Raw genomic sequence first — 14,923 nt, 5'->3', positions numbered from 1 at the left:
TGTAATCTAAATCAACTGGATCCTTTGGTGCCACAGGTGATGGCTACATATAACCTCATTAAACAGATTGAGAATGTTCAGGTTTTTTTTTCAAAAATATATACTCAAAATTTGCTTAGGTACATTACATTAAGTGCAGTGCTGATCAGCTTCTTTTAAAACAGTGCATGAAATGCACCACTTCACTTGTCATTACAGGTTATATTTGCAATGTCCACTTACATTTCATGCCAAACATTCTCTGGTGCACATAGTCTAAGGGATTTTACTATGAGTTCCAACCCTTTGGTATACTGTGGTGGGAGGGCCATTGACATTGGCCGTTCCCCACTGAGCCTTTGTGGCAGATGGCCCAAGCTTTAGTGCATCCCTCAGCACATAGTCCTGGATCTTGGAATGTGCCAGTCTGCGCACTTGGTCATCGACAGCTCTTTGCACTAGAACACCAGCAGTTTTCAGGCAGACCAAAAAGCGTCTTTCACTCAGTTGCCTCCAGCAGCAGCTGATCTTTATCTTGGCATGTATCCCTGGGAACAGCCCATAATGCACAGAGTCCTGCATTACATTACTGTTCGGGGTGAACTTAGACAAACACCACTTCAGCTCTTTTCAGGGTTTGTTCACAAAGGAACATTCCGGAAAGAGGTGGGCAGCAGCCTCTTTCCCACCACAGATGCCTCGATGACAGCACGCAGAGGTTGAGGGGGAGGACCCTGTTCACCATCAGCCAAGCTACGTCATTGTACTCATTTCAAAGTTCTCGCAATGAGCCATTCTGCCAAGTTATTTTGCTAGTCTGCTCAGCGAGCCACTACTTGATAGACTTCTGGTCTATCAAGAAGATGCTTCCTGCACAAGTTTTTTCACAACGGGCAGGCGATACAGAACAGTCCAACAAAATGGAGCGTTTTGCAGCAATGTGGCCAAACTGATCCTTCACAACACCAGGGATAGATACAACCTCAGCACATAGTGAGAAGGTCCTGGTTTGACTGACAGCGCGATAAGAAATCATGTAAACCAAGGAGGAAAAATTTTAAAATGGCAAACTGCCATCCAGAGAACACTACAAAGTCTCATGCCCTCAATGGGCAAATATGAAGTAATGTTCTTGTACAGTTATAGTGCCGATTCAAATGATTTGTGTGGAAACAATCTTAAAATTTACACCAGAAAAGGAGTGCTGTTTCACAAAATAGCCAATTATTATCAGTAATTTTCGAATATTTAAATGAAACAAGACCCAAGCCACCGATGTTCTAGTCAATATTGCATTTCTAAGCATTGCAGTTTAAGAAGCTGCCATTGTTGCCTTAAAAGCCATTTGAATTCTACTGGGAGCTGGTAGTACATTGGTCAAAACATTTAACACTTCAGCATTTGGTGGCTGCTCAAACAAATTGTGATGATCTGAATTTGCACCTCATTTGTTTTTCATTCTGTTAATTCTACATTATAGTTTTTGCAAAACAACTGGCTACGCTGCAGAGGCAGGGGCTTTAAAACAATGTCATCTGCTTCTCTCACTGCTGGACAAACGGTTTCATTTTTGAAAAAACATGAATTTCAAACATAGGATTGTGATGTAAAATGCAGCAAAGCTAACACGATCAAATGGTTTCAGGGGCTCCAAAACAAGGACAAATGTGGCATTCCAATCAGATATTAATGTTATCCACACAAAGTTCCACTTTAAATCAGTGAAAGCAAATTACTTGCATTTTAAAGGCTAAATGGAAATATTTGACTTTTTTCTCTTTAACTGGCTACATAGCCTGCAGCAACATGATTCAACACTAAATACCCATCACTTTGCAGAAGTCACAGTGAATGCAAGCATTATCGTGTGATCAGTTCCTTTCTTTGCTAAAGCCCCAAACCAGCATTGGATTGTTTTTCTCTCATACAATCCCTTCACCCAGAAATAAAGACAGCAAGGGCTCATTACGGGAACTGAAACCACACTTTTAATCCTTCACATGGTGTGACAAAGGAATCCCAATCAAAGAAACAGAAGTAATTTGCATAGCTTGCCCCGAATCTCCCATGCCCCACATACTTCACGTGATCCATGAAGGGCTAGGCAATTTCTATAGGAGGAAGACGACTCCAAACTAGTGTTCCAAAAATACTATACAACACAATATCAAACGTTGTGGAGAAACCCCATTAACTTTACCTTATGCAACTGAGCAATTCATCGAGTGTTGCACTTCAGCTTTGTTATGAATAATCTTTGCTGTTCAAATTTACTATCAATGTTGCCCCCCCACCTTGCCATACCACACCCCTACTATTCTGCAGCATTCTATCATTTAATATCTGAGGCAGAGAAAATATACAAGACAGGTGAGAGAAAAGGGTGGCTGGGGTTCGGAAGGATTTGAATTGCTTCAGCGAGGAGCCAACAGACTAAATGGCTTTTGTGCTGTAAACCTCCACAGTTCTTCTTATTCATTTATGGGATGTGGGCGTCGCTGGCTGGGCCAGCATTTATTGCCCATCCCTAGTTGCCCTTGAGAAGGTGGTGCTGAGCTGCTTTCTTGAACCGCTGCAGCCCCTGTGGTGTATGTAGGTACACCCACAGTGCTGTTAGGGAGGGAGTTCCAGGATTTTGACCCAGCAACAGTGAGGATGGAGATATATTTCCAAGTCAGGATGGTGAGTGGCTTGAAGTGGAACTTCCAGGTGGTGGCTACCACTGAACAGGAACTGGACTGGACTAGCCATATAAATACTGGGGTTACAAGAGCAGGTCAGAGGCTGGGAATCCTGCAACAAGTAACTTACTTCCTGACTCCCCTTAGCTTGTCCACCATTTACAAGGCAAGGTCACGAGTGTGATGGAATACTCCACTTGTCTGGATGAGTGCAGCTCCCACAACACTCAAGAAGCTTGACACCATCCAGGACAAAGCAGCTCGCTTGATTGGCACCCCATCCACAAACGTTCACTCCCTCCATCACTGATGCACAGTAGCAGCAGTCTGTACCCATCTACAAGATGCAATGCAGGAATTCACCAAGGCTCCTTCAACAGCATCTTCCAAACCCACAACCATTACCATCTAGAAGGACAAGGGCAGCAGATAGATGGGAACACCGCCACCTGGAAGTTCCCCTCCAAGTCACTCACCATCCTGATTTGGAAGTATATCGCCGTTCCTTCACTGTCGTTGGGTCAAAATCCTGGAGCTTCCTTCTTAACAGCACTGTGGGTGTACCTACGTCCGTCCGGTTTTATTCCTTTTTGTTGACATTTTAGTGGTTTGATACAACAGAGTGGCTTGCTCTTCCATTTCGAAGGGCATTTAACAGTCAACCACATGACTGCAGATCTGAAATCACATGTAGGCCAGGCCAGGTGAGACCAGCAGACTTCCTCCCCCGTAGGACATTAGAAAACCAGATGGGTTTTAACGACAATCGTCAATGGTTTCAGGATCATTAGACTTTTAATTCCACATTTTTATAGAATTCAAATTCCACCATCTGCCGTGGTGTGATTTAAACCCGGGTCCCCCGTGACAATACCACTAATCCGCCACCTGGCTCTTCTCTGTACTTGGACTTGATTCTCAGCTATTTCATTACTCAAGAGCCAGATGTCAAACATCCTTTAGACAATCAAGTCCAATTGTGTAGAAAGTGACTGCTTCGAGCATAGAATATTGCCTCACATCTTCAACCACAGAAACCGGTTGCAACAAGGAACGATCCTGGATCAGCAGGTTTGGCAAATAATATTACAAAATATCGACTATACCAAATATTTTGACGTTTCCTTCCATGTGACACCAGAAATGTGAAATACTTTAGGTAGGAGGAGAGTCAAAAGAAACTAAAGCCCTGTTCATGAAAATAATGAAGAAGCAAGAGGAGATGAGTAAGTGCTCAAAACTGAAGGGTTTTGATTAAGTAAATCATGAAAAACTATTTCCACTTGTCAGTAACCGGACAGCAGAAATTTAACAGCCAGAGGAATTAAGGAAGAGTTTAAGAGCTGAAGGTTGTAAGGACGCGCGATGTCCAGTACATGAATGACGGAAGCAGAATCCTAATAGCTTTTAAAATGAAACTGTCCTGCTAGCCCACAGATCACTAGATCTGTTGAATTAATTTCACAAGTCGATATGTTGACATTGGATTGAGAGTTCAATGCTATGACTATTAACACTTTCATACTTGTGGTTTTTTTAAATGCAATGAAAATAGACAATGTAATTTATTGATCTAAAATATTCAAAACTTCCAAATGGCTGAGAATAAACATGCTTATCTACTGCAAGCTTCCACCAGTCAGCAGTTTGAAAAACAAAATGCCAAAGTTTCAAACAAGTGTGCTATAAACAAGTTTTTCCACTTCAACTAGATCTGACCCCAGATCTCCAGAAGAGCTGCTCCTCTCTAATAGCTTTTGATGAAGATTATTCACTTTTGGCACAGTTCCAATTCACCCTCCAGCTTTTAAAATTGATACCCTTCGCTTCAGGTCTTTCCCTCATTTCTGGATATTCAGCAGGAGAGTCGCTGCTAATGCACACACTCGTTCCCACACTCGGAATGCCAAGTCCACTGCAATGTGCATCCATATGAAGGCCATACCAACACACTAACAAGAGTTTGTTTTCAGCCAACCTTGGCCCTCACTTTAGATAAAAAGCTGTGAGCTATGTCAGTAAAAGTTGTCCTCTTAAAAAGAAATCACCAAAGGGTCAAAATTGGTTTAAGTGAAATCCAATTTCTCCACAAACAACAGGTTTTCATCGAGTTAACACTGTCTTAATTGGATGAAAAATAATAACTTGGCATATTTCCTTTTAAGGAAATTTCACACAACAGGGGAAACCACAAAGCTCATTTACTGAAACCACCATAGACTAAGCCCAGTCCAGAAGTAATAGTCATTATAAGCAACTTTTTATTTTGCATGGTGGGGAAGGGAACCACAATGAGCAGTATAGTGAAAAAGGTTCAACGACTATTTTTGTCACACTCCATATATCTCCAAGCGGTTTTCATTTCTAAATGTTAAACTGCGCACAACTTCAATGAGATAACTCAATCATCTTGAAAACTTCAGGTGAAAGTCCAGTAAAAATCGTCTTGTAACTGTCTCAGAACTAACTGTGCAATCTACTAGCTTAAACAACTCTGGCTGAAGATTACTCTTCAAAGAGTGTGGAGCTCTTTGCAAGTTTAGTTAGTTATCTCATTGCTGTTTAAGGGATCCTGCTATCTGCACATTGACTGCTATGCTACACAGGGATAAAACTTCAAAAGTAATTTGAATTTAATGTAGAACACTTGGCGATAGCTGAGGTGAAAGATTCTATATAAATGTAAGCTTGTCCCATTTTCCAATAGGTTGAAATTAACTACACAAGCCAATATACTTCTTGGTTGAAATTATTCCCCATTGTTCCTCCCTCAATGAAAACCAGTGACCAACCGATTTATCCAGTGACTTTATCTCATCGAATACATCAAAATGCTCTCTTCAGATCTATCAAAATTTGGAAATGTCTACAGGGCAAATAGTTATAGACCTCCTCTGACAATTCATTAGCTGTAGCACTGCTAATGCTATAAAGCACTGGATTTAAGCTCCAATTGCTTTAAGTAGGTGTTTTTGAATCCCACTACTGTTAGTACAAATTTTGAATGTGAACTTGCAGGAGCAGATAAAGAAGTTGCTGTAGACCAAATGGCCATCCCTCTGATTCTATTGAGTTGAACTGGATATGGTACACAATTTCATGAGATTGTGCTCACTGAAACCCTGGGGATATCATGACGTTTAAAATATTCACGAAGGCCTAGCACTGGATGAGAAATTTCCTCCAATTAAATACTGGAGAAAGCCGAAGCCATTGTCCTCAGACTTCCTTGCATCATCCTCTGCCTGAATCTGAACCGGACTGGTGTCTTATTTGATTCAGAAATGAGTTTCAAACCACATATCCACGCCTGATGAAGACCACCTACTTTCATCTCCATGGCATCTCTCAATTCTACCTCAGTTCATCTGATGCTAAACCTTCATCCATGCCTGTCACCTCAAGACTCAACTATTCCACTGCGCTCTGACTGGCCTCCTAAACTCTACTCACTGTAGTCTGAGGCCTTCCTAAATTCTGCTGCCCTTGTCCTAACTCATACCAAATCCCATTCACCTCTTACTCTACGCTTGCTGACCTACACTAGCTCCTATTTACGCAACAACTCGATTTTAAAATTTTTGTCCTGGTTTTCAGATCCATCCATGACCTCACCCCTACTTAGCTCAAATCTCCTCCAACTCCATGGCCCTGGAGTTATCTGTGCTGCTCCAATTCTTGAGCATCCCTGATTTTAGTCACTCCGTCATTGAATATAATAAACGTAAAAGGGTAGGCCATTTGGCCCTTCAAGCCTACTCCATCACTGAATAAGATCATGGCCGCTCTAATTAACTCCAACTTCCTCAGCTACACTTTCCTGCCTACCCTGCATAACCCTGGGCTCTCTTGTACATTAGTAATCTGTCCAAATCAGCCTCGAATATATTTAATGACCCAGGCTCCACTGCTCTCTAGGGGGCAGAATTCTCATGATTAATGATCCTCAGAGGAGAAATTCCTCCTCATCTCAGTCTTATTTGGGAAACCCTTAGTCTGAAACTGCCTCCCAGTCCTAGACTGCCCGGGTGGTGGCTGTGCCTTCAGCTACTAGGGCACAAAGCTCTTGAATCTTCTCCCACAACCACTGTCTCTCTTACTTTAAAAGACTCCTTAAAACCAAGCTCTGAGCAAGTTTTTGGTCTTCTGCCCTGATTTCTCATTTTATAATACCCCTGCAAAGCACCCTGGGATTTTTTATAACATTAAAGGGGCTATAAATAATTTGTTGTAGTACTTAAAAACAAAATATGGAGCACCAGGGAAGATTATTTTGATCACACTCCGAAGTTCAAAAACAGAATACTTAATTGGTTATCAATATTCCTCAACTGATTTTCTCTGCATGTCCCTATACAACTCTCTCTTAAATAACTGATTTATCAACCTCAATCACATTTGGAGGGCAGCCCATTCCAAACATTCACCACCTCTTAATGAAATTATCTCAGATTTGCTCATTACTACTCAGTGCCATATATCATAAGGAACTGTAGGCCATTCAACCCCTCAAGCCTGCACTGCCATTCAAGAAGACCATAACTAATCTTCTGCTTCAACTCCACTTTTCCACATCCCTTCATTCCCCGAAACACCAAAACTCTGTCCTCAGTCTTAAATTTACTCCATAATGGATATTCCACAACTCTCTAGACAATGTCAGAGAAGTCCCGATCCTGGTTGTTGTGAAGACGACAAGAACTAGGATGCTTTGGTAGTGACAGTTTATTGCTCACCACAGAGCTTACTTCTCCACTCCACTCAAACACCAGACACCCAGTCCCTACTGACTTCTTTATATACACCTGAATATAATCAAGTAACCAATACCCAACACCCACTCACCTTATTACTTTAAACTACTGGGTATTTAACACTCAACAACACAGCTTATTAGATACTAACAGACAATTCCAAAGATTCACAAGCCTTAGTGAAGATTTTTTTTCCTCATCTCAATCCACAATGATCAACCCCTTATCTTGAGACTGTGCCCTGTGTTCACCATTCCCCAGCCAAGGGAAACAACATTGGTGTCTACCGTCAAGTCCCTTCAGAATCTAACACGTTTAAATAAGATCATCTCTCATTCTTCTAAACTCCAGAATGTAGGCCCAATTTACTTAGTCTATCATAGGACAACATTCCCATCCCAGGAACCAATCTAGTGAACCTTCACTGTGTCACCTCCAATGCAAGTATATCCTGCCTTTGATACGGAGATGAAAACTGCACACCATACTCAAGCTGTGGTCACACCAAAGCCCTATATAATTGTAGCAATTGTGTCACATATCTTCTCAATGCCTGACTCAGGGACATGGTAAAGTTTCTCAGATGGGCTTGTTAATAACCCTTTAATGTCTCTTTCCAGACTTAAGATTAAAACAAGGCCATGAAGGAGTGAAATCCTGTATCACAAAAGGTAGTGAAAATCTGAAACTCACTTTCCCAAAAGGCTGTGCATACTGGAGTCAATCATAATGTCAAAGCCTTCTGCTGGACAAGGGTATCAAGGGATATAGAACAAAGACTGGCAAATCATGTTGATGTACAGATCAGCCATGATCAGGAATGGCAGTACAGGTTCGAAGGAGTGAATGATAGTCTCTTGTTCCTATGTCTCGTGTTTGTAGCATATTAGTTTTATAATCCCAGTTTATCCCTTTGCTCGCCATGCATTCACCCATCAGAGACAAAAGGAAGGCAGAATGGGCAACCCCGTGGAGGGGCATGCATAACACCTCAAAACTACCATCTAACTTGCCTCCACCACCACTGGGTGAGGAAACCAGCACTAAACCTCATTTCAGCAGCGTGACAGATACCAAGAGCGAGAAATGGAAGCTGTGTGGTGATATGCAGTGGCATTACACATTACCTTTCTGTCCGACAAGCCTACAGTATTCAATTTTCCAAAGTGAAAGTAAATTTTTGCAATCCTGAAGAACACTTTTCCCTTCATTACAGAAAAGCTTCAACATTTTACCAGAGCTAAAGATTCCCATTCTAAAGTCAACATAAACCGCAACCAATCAATTGGACACAAAAACTTTAAGGCAAGATACAACTCCTCAGAGTGACATCGATAAGCAAGACAGAGGTATACATAGCTTTGTGTACATGAATGGTGGCAATTACCATGACAATCATGTACATTACAACAGTATCTACACGGCACACAATTATCTGAAGCTGTTCTGAGGTCATAGAAGGTTCTATTTAAATAAAATTTTTCTACTTTCTATCTGATTATGTGTTTCTCACTATTAGCTACAGCTGACATTTGTCAGTGAAAATAAATTTGGTTTGAAACTACAAGTCAAAATTCATATGTTTACTGCTCAAATTCTGGATTTTCCAATGACTGCATGTCAACTGTGACAGGAATAAGATAGAGTCAAAATACTATCAGTAAATGGGCACAGCAGAAATAGTGACTCCACTGACAAATCTATAATTTTCAGCCAGTAAAGCTTGGTGAAAGAATCTGATACCAGAAAAAAAAAACATTGAACAAAGCAGAGAAAAATGCACACCTCCTAATCCAGCTCACCTCTTAGCTATTTCCCGCACCAGTACAACGATGAACAATGAATATTGCTGAAGCCATAACTCAATTGCCCATTATTCCAGCTCAAGAAAGTTGTAAACGTGAGTGGCCTTGGCAGACGTGGTTTATAATCAAAATTAAGCAGATCAACACGGAGTAAGCCTTCATTCAGCCTCATTGCAGCTTATAAATAAGGATCAATTAACTTGCAGAATCTGACAAATTCAGAGCAGAAGTGGATTTAAGCTGCTCACATTAATAGAAAAATTGGACACTTTCCTTCTTGGGTGCTGTGCTATATAGACATGCAGCTGTTAACAAAACGCAACTGGAGAACAACTGGAGAAAAGGGCAGTGTGTCAAGTGAATGCAACTGTTCCTTTGAAACTGCACCTGTACATGAATCTATAAACCACTCGTCAGGAACTGGTTAGCAGCTATTGTTCAACCAGGAAATATTCCAATGTTGTTTTCCTTCATTTAAAATTACTCAACATCAAATTGTGACATATTACAACCTAAAAAAAAGCAGGAAGTTTCTCCACCCAGAAAGAGAGACTTGTGCCAAGGAAAATATATTAGCACCATTTTGTGTTGGGAAAATTTGATTGCTGTTCAAAAGAAAGCCGTTTAAAAAAAAATAAAAACAACTAACTGTTCTTTCCTAAAGGACTCATGCCCTTTTTGATGCCAATTTATTTGAAAATTAAAAGATGGTCACCACAAGTGGATGGAATATTTTATCACTTGTCTCACTTTTCGGCAAGTACACTTTTTTAAAAATGTGTTCCTGGAGTGTGAAGTGGCTGCCATGAGGCAGCAGGCTTTGTTCATTCCTAGTCAATCTTAGGGCATTAAGAGTCAATCACAGAATGGGATTGGAGTCATACACATGTCACCTGGACAGGGGGTGGCAGAATTTTCTGCTGCCAGTCCACAAATTAGCAGATTTATTGAATTCAGTTTCTCAACTTGCCCGTGTCTCTGATTTGCCTGTTCAGTGGTGAACCATTATGTTCAGACTCAAGTTATAGAAACATGAGTTATGCAGTAGGTAGTTGAGCCCAAGAGACCAGAAAGATGCAATGCTAAATGGGCAATCTGCTGCAAGTAGATCATTTGGGGCAGGAATAGACCTCTGACAACAATGACTTCATCACCCTGATCTTTTAAGCAGTGGAAGAAAAAGGTGGTGGTGGAGGAGAATGAGAACAAATAAAATGTCATGGTTCCAGTTCCTGATCTCCATGCAATTACTTTGGCAAGAACATTGACAGTAGGTTGCCGGCACTCATCATGAAGACCCACTGTGAATGGTAATCATCAAGATGGAGTGCCAGAGAGCAACCAGCACTCAGAACATGCCCCGCCAAGGAGTGACTCGAAAACTGGTGAAGAATTTTCTCCTACAATACATTTGCTATCAAAGCCATGGACAGGTCAATTTGAATAAACTCTCCTGTGGCCAACCTGCCTCAAGACCATCCTCAGAAGAATCATCCCATAGAAATCCATAAATATACAAGTTACACCACAGGTCAGTGGGACCCCCACACCCAACCCCCTTCACGCAAATAATTCTAATCACATTTATCCTCTCTATTTCCACACTGCTCCAACCCTATCCACTCTAATATTGAATACTGAGTTTCTGCCTCAGCCACTAATCCTGGGGCACTGCGGAATTTACTTCCAACTCTGAAGATGTCCCTCCCCTATATTCTAAATCTATTTCATCTTGATCCCTCAACTACAAGAAGCAATCTGCTTCTACCCTATGGCCCATTCTTTCATGATTTGTAACCCTATTACATTTTCACAGCTTTTTTACTCTATAGCTCAAGTAAAACCTGGAATCAAATGCATTTTTTTTTAAAAAACTACCTTATTGACCCCTACCACAATCTCAATATCTTCGAGGAGTCCCATCAATCTTGTTTTCCTCAATTATCTGACTTTCATCAGTTGCCGGTAAGCAAATGTCTGCAGCCAGGTCATGTCACTGTCATGGCTGCCTGTTGCATTTCCAGCCAAAGGTCTGTCCAGCTCACAAAACGAACCTCAAGCATTTGCGATTTGTCCAAATGTAGAGATTCCAGAAATAGACTTGGATCTTGTATAAAACAACATATTTCAGGCAATGCTCATAATGCACATTTCCCAGTCTTCCTTCACAAACTGCAAAAACCAAAGTTAAGCCCATTGGAATGTTGCAAACTAAAACTGCTTCACTAAGATCTTTTCACTTTACCATAGACACAGCCATTGCTCAGTTCACATGTTGACTCCTAGCCACACAATGATGCAGTTGTGCTTGATATCAAGTCTGCCACTACTCAGCTTCCTAGCCAAATCATACTAATCATGTATTTAAACTGCAGCTACTAGTTTGAGACTTGTACAGTGGAGGCAGTACTGATGCCCATGTATTTTGTTTATACTGTCCCAGAATAAACCAACTTGGTAAATTGCTCAGAAGGTCATTACAGTAAAACTACATACGGTGCAATGCCAAACCAAATTGCATCTAAATAGCTCAATTCTAACACCAGAGTTTGACCAACTACAAGCAACAGGAAAGGTACTGGCCGAAAACTTGCTTGCATCACACATTGACCAGTAGCTGCAAAATAGCAGAAGTTATGTCATTTCAGCATAAACTTGTCTAAAAAACCAGTATTAACATCTTTCCTATGAACATCCTTCTCAAAGACAATTAGTGATGGCAATAAATGCTGGCCTTGCCAACAACACTCACATGCAGTGAATGAATAAAAATGCTTTCTCTTGAACGTATCTAAGCTATTCGCCTTAACTAGTCCATGTGGTAGCAAGTTCCATGTTTCAGCCACTCTCCAGGTGAAGAGGTTTCACCTGAATTATTTATTTGAACAGTGAATGTTTTATATTATGACCCCCAATTATATATGTATATCTACACACACATACACATGCGCACAGATACATACCTGCCACCTTCGGAACTACTGCCTGCCTAACGGTTTTTAATTATGACATAAGAACATAAGAAACAGGAACAGGAGTAGACCATTCGGCTCCTTGTCCACCATTCAATAAGATCATGGCTGATGGTCTTGTTCCGATTTCCACATTCCCATCTAACCCCGATATCCTTTGATTCCCTTGCCTAACAAGAATCTATCTACTTCTGCCTTAAAAATATTCAATGACCGCCCCCTCCATCACCTTCTGAGGCAGAGAATTTCAAAGTCACAAAACCCTCAAAATAAATTTCTCCTCATCTCTGTCCTAAAAGGGAAACCCCTAATTTTAAAACAGTGCCCCCTAGTTCTGGACTCATCCACAAAAGGAAACGTCCTTTCCATGTCCACCTTGTCAAGGCCATTCAGGGCCTTGCATACTTCAATCAAATCACCCCTCACTCTGCTAAACTCCAGTGGAAACAAGCCCAGTCTGTCCAACCTTTCCTCATAATATATTTGTATTTCTTGAATATTTCCGTAAGTAACATGACACTTCGACCGATGTACACTACAGCCAACCACCACAAATAACTTAGCAACTATTATAGAGTACAGCACGCAAGTATACCACAAAGCACATAGCACTAATCTAGAGTTACATTCCCAGAGTAAAGCTATTGTCCCATCTCAAAGGTTAAGATAAACATGTCAAACAAAATAAACCCCATTTACAAGAAAATTCACCAGTTCAGTCTCTACAAGTCTAAATGTTACACCACTATACTGATCTGCTTCAGTCAACTATAGAATCCCAACCTATATCCCACAAAATTAATTTCAATTTTATGTTTTATTTAATCTATGATCTTTATGTTCCATTGACACCCAAAAGTGCAAAATGAAATCCACCTAAATGGAAATGGTTTTACTAAGTTTGCAATAGTGCTACAGAGAACAGCTCAGAAAGGGGTCACTTGGCCCAACCAGTTCATGCCAGCCAATATTTATTCTCCAAACAAACCGCCTCTTTTCTCTACTTTTCCAGCTTCCTCATGAGATTAGAAGCCTTGGTTTAATGGAAATCAAAGCAAACAACAAAGGCCAGCAAGAATGTTGAGGGGAATATAACTGCAGCAAAACGAGGCAGTGCAAAATGCCCCAAATATCCTTGGAGATTTTAGAAATCTGTAGCACTTCAAGGAAAATAACGGTCACAAATCCAACTAAAATTCGGTAGCATTAGAAAGGGATTGTATGCACCAACTTTGCAGGTTTGGTGATCTCAACACAGTAAACCTTTCAAAAATGCTCAATTCAGCGGCTTGGATTTTGCAGTTAGCACATTGCTATTCTTGAAGAAAGCTGTTCAGAGATCTCTCGATCTCTGTGCTGTACATTTCCCCTTTCCTGATATCAGTTTAAATCTGGCACATCAAGGGGATCTCAGGGACCCAGCAATAATAATGTCACCTAGCAAGATAAACAGCCAATCACACTTAAATATTCTCAACAACAGCAAACCAGGAAGTAGGATGCACTGAATTTTTTTTAACCTTTAAAAATTTTACAGACAGGGAAATAAGTTTGGGGATTAAGGTGGCAGAAATATTTTTGATATTTCAAATTATCTGAATTTGTCATGATGAAGAAATTGATACGCAACAAATATCAAATAACTAAGGGCCAGTGGGGCTGGTCAACAGTAACTCTGAGCTTAGCATGCCATTATAATACCAAATACAACTCATTCAACAAGGTGCAACTTTTTCAAGCATTTTTAACTTGGGACTAAAGAGTAAAAGGACAAGTTTTTATCATTTCAGTGCTTACTAATTGATGGCAGTCTGTGGGGACTTCAACAGTGCAGCCTATGGAAAAGCATAGAATCATTAACAGTGACTTCTGGATCTCCACATTTAACTGCACACATGCAGACTCTAGACGTTGCTGCCAGTTTCAGGGGAATAATGACGGCAATGCTGACAATTTCACGGTCATTACTATCGCAAATTTTATGCCAATAAATACTAAATTTCAATGCTAATATAACCTGAATTTATTTGCCCTGATGTAGTTTATGGTTTAAAAATCACAATATGTTATCAGAAACTTGACATTAAACGTTGAAGGAATTCTGAAGTTGCCTTTAATAATATCGCTTTGAAAAATTGCATCACCCATTCTGCCAGATTTAATCAACTCTTCTCTTTTAGCAGAGTCAGGGGATGTTTATTACAGTCTGTTACCAGAAATGATTTAATCGCAGTGTTTTTGACAACGGTCTTGTGGCAAAATGTTCACATTACAAATATTCAGACTTCACTCATGTACAGTTGTCCGAAATACTTTTTCTCTGGACTCAAACCCCTTTTTCACAACAGAATGAATGGATCCCGGGAAGCCATTCTTCCCACCTCGCTCAGTTTTCTCCATCTTTTCGCCAGTTGCCACTCCTGCAGATAGCATGCAAGTGACAACGTTGTCTGATTATCCGGCCACTGAGGGCTCAACTGCCAATAAAATGAGTGCTCTCATCTGATAATATACTCATGACTGGCTTTTCTCCTCCGTAAACCAGGTTCCTGAATCAACTATAGCACCCCAAGTAAACCTGGCCAATTTACCTCATTCTGGGAGAATAAGCTGGGGATATTTTGGTCTGCACAGTTTAAAGATCACATTCCAAATTGTCTGTATCCTCTAAGATATCAAAGAATTCTCAACGCCATTTCTTAAAATCAGTTTGCTTTCACAAAGGACAAATC

The 14,923-nt window shown here is 40.6% G+C and overlaps 1 protein-coding gene across 3 annotated transcripts in view; it reads right to left on the bottom strand.

Annotated features, from left to right (window-relative positions):
- Positions 1-14,923, bottom strand: part of LOC121279035 (septin-7) — a 152,723-nt gene that overhangs the window by 115,919 nt on the left and 21,881 nt on the right. The gene's annotated exons all lie outside the window — the stretch shown is intronic.

Source organism: Carcharodon carcharias, chromosome 6 (assembly GCF_017639515.1).
Source record: "Carcharodon carcharias isolate sCarCar2 chromosome 6, sCarCar2.pri, whole genome shotgun sequence".
NCBI lineage: Eukaryota > Metazoa > Chordata > Chondrichthyes > Lamniformes > Lamnidae > Carcharodon > Carcharodon carcharias.
Note: the sequence above shows the minus strand (reverse complement) of the source record. Positions and strands in the feature narration are given on the sequence as shown.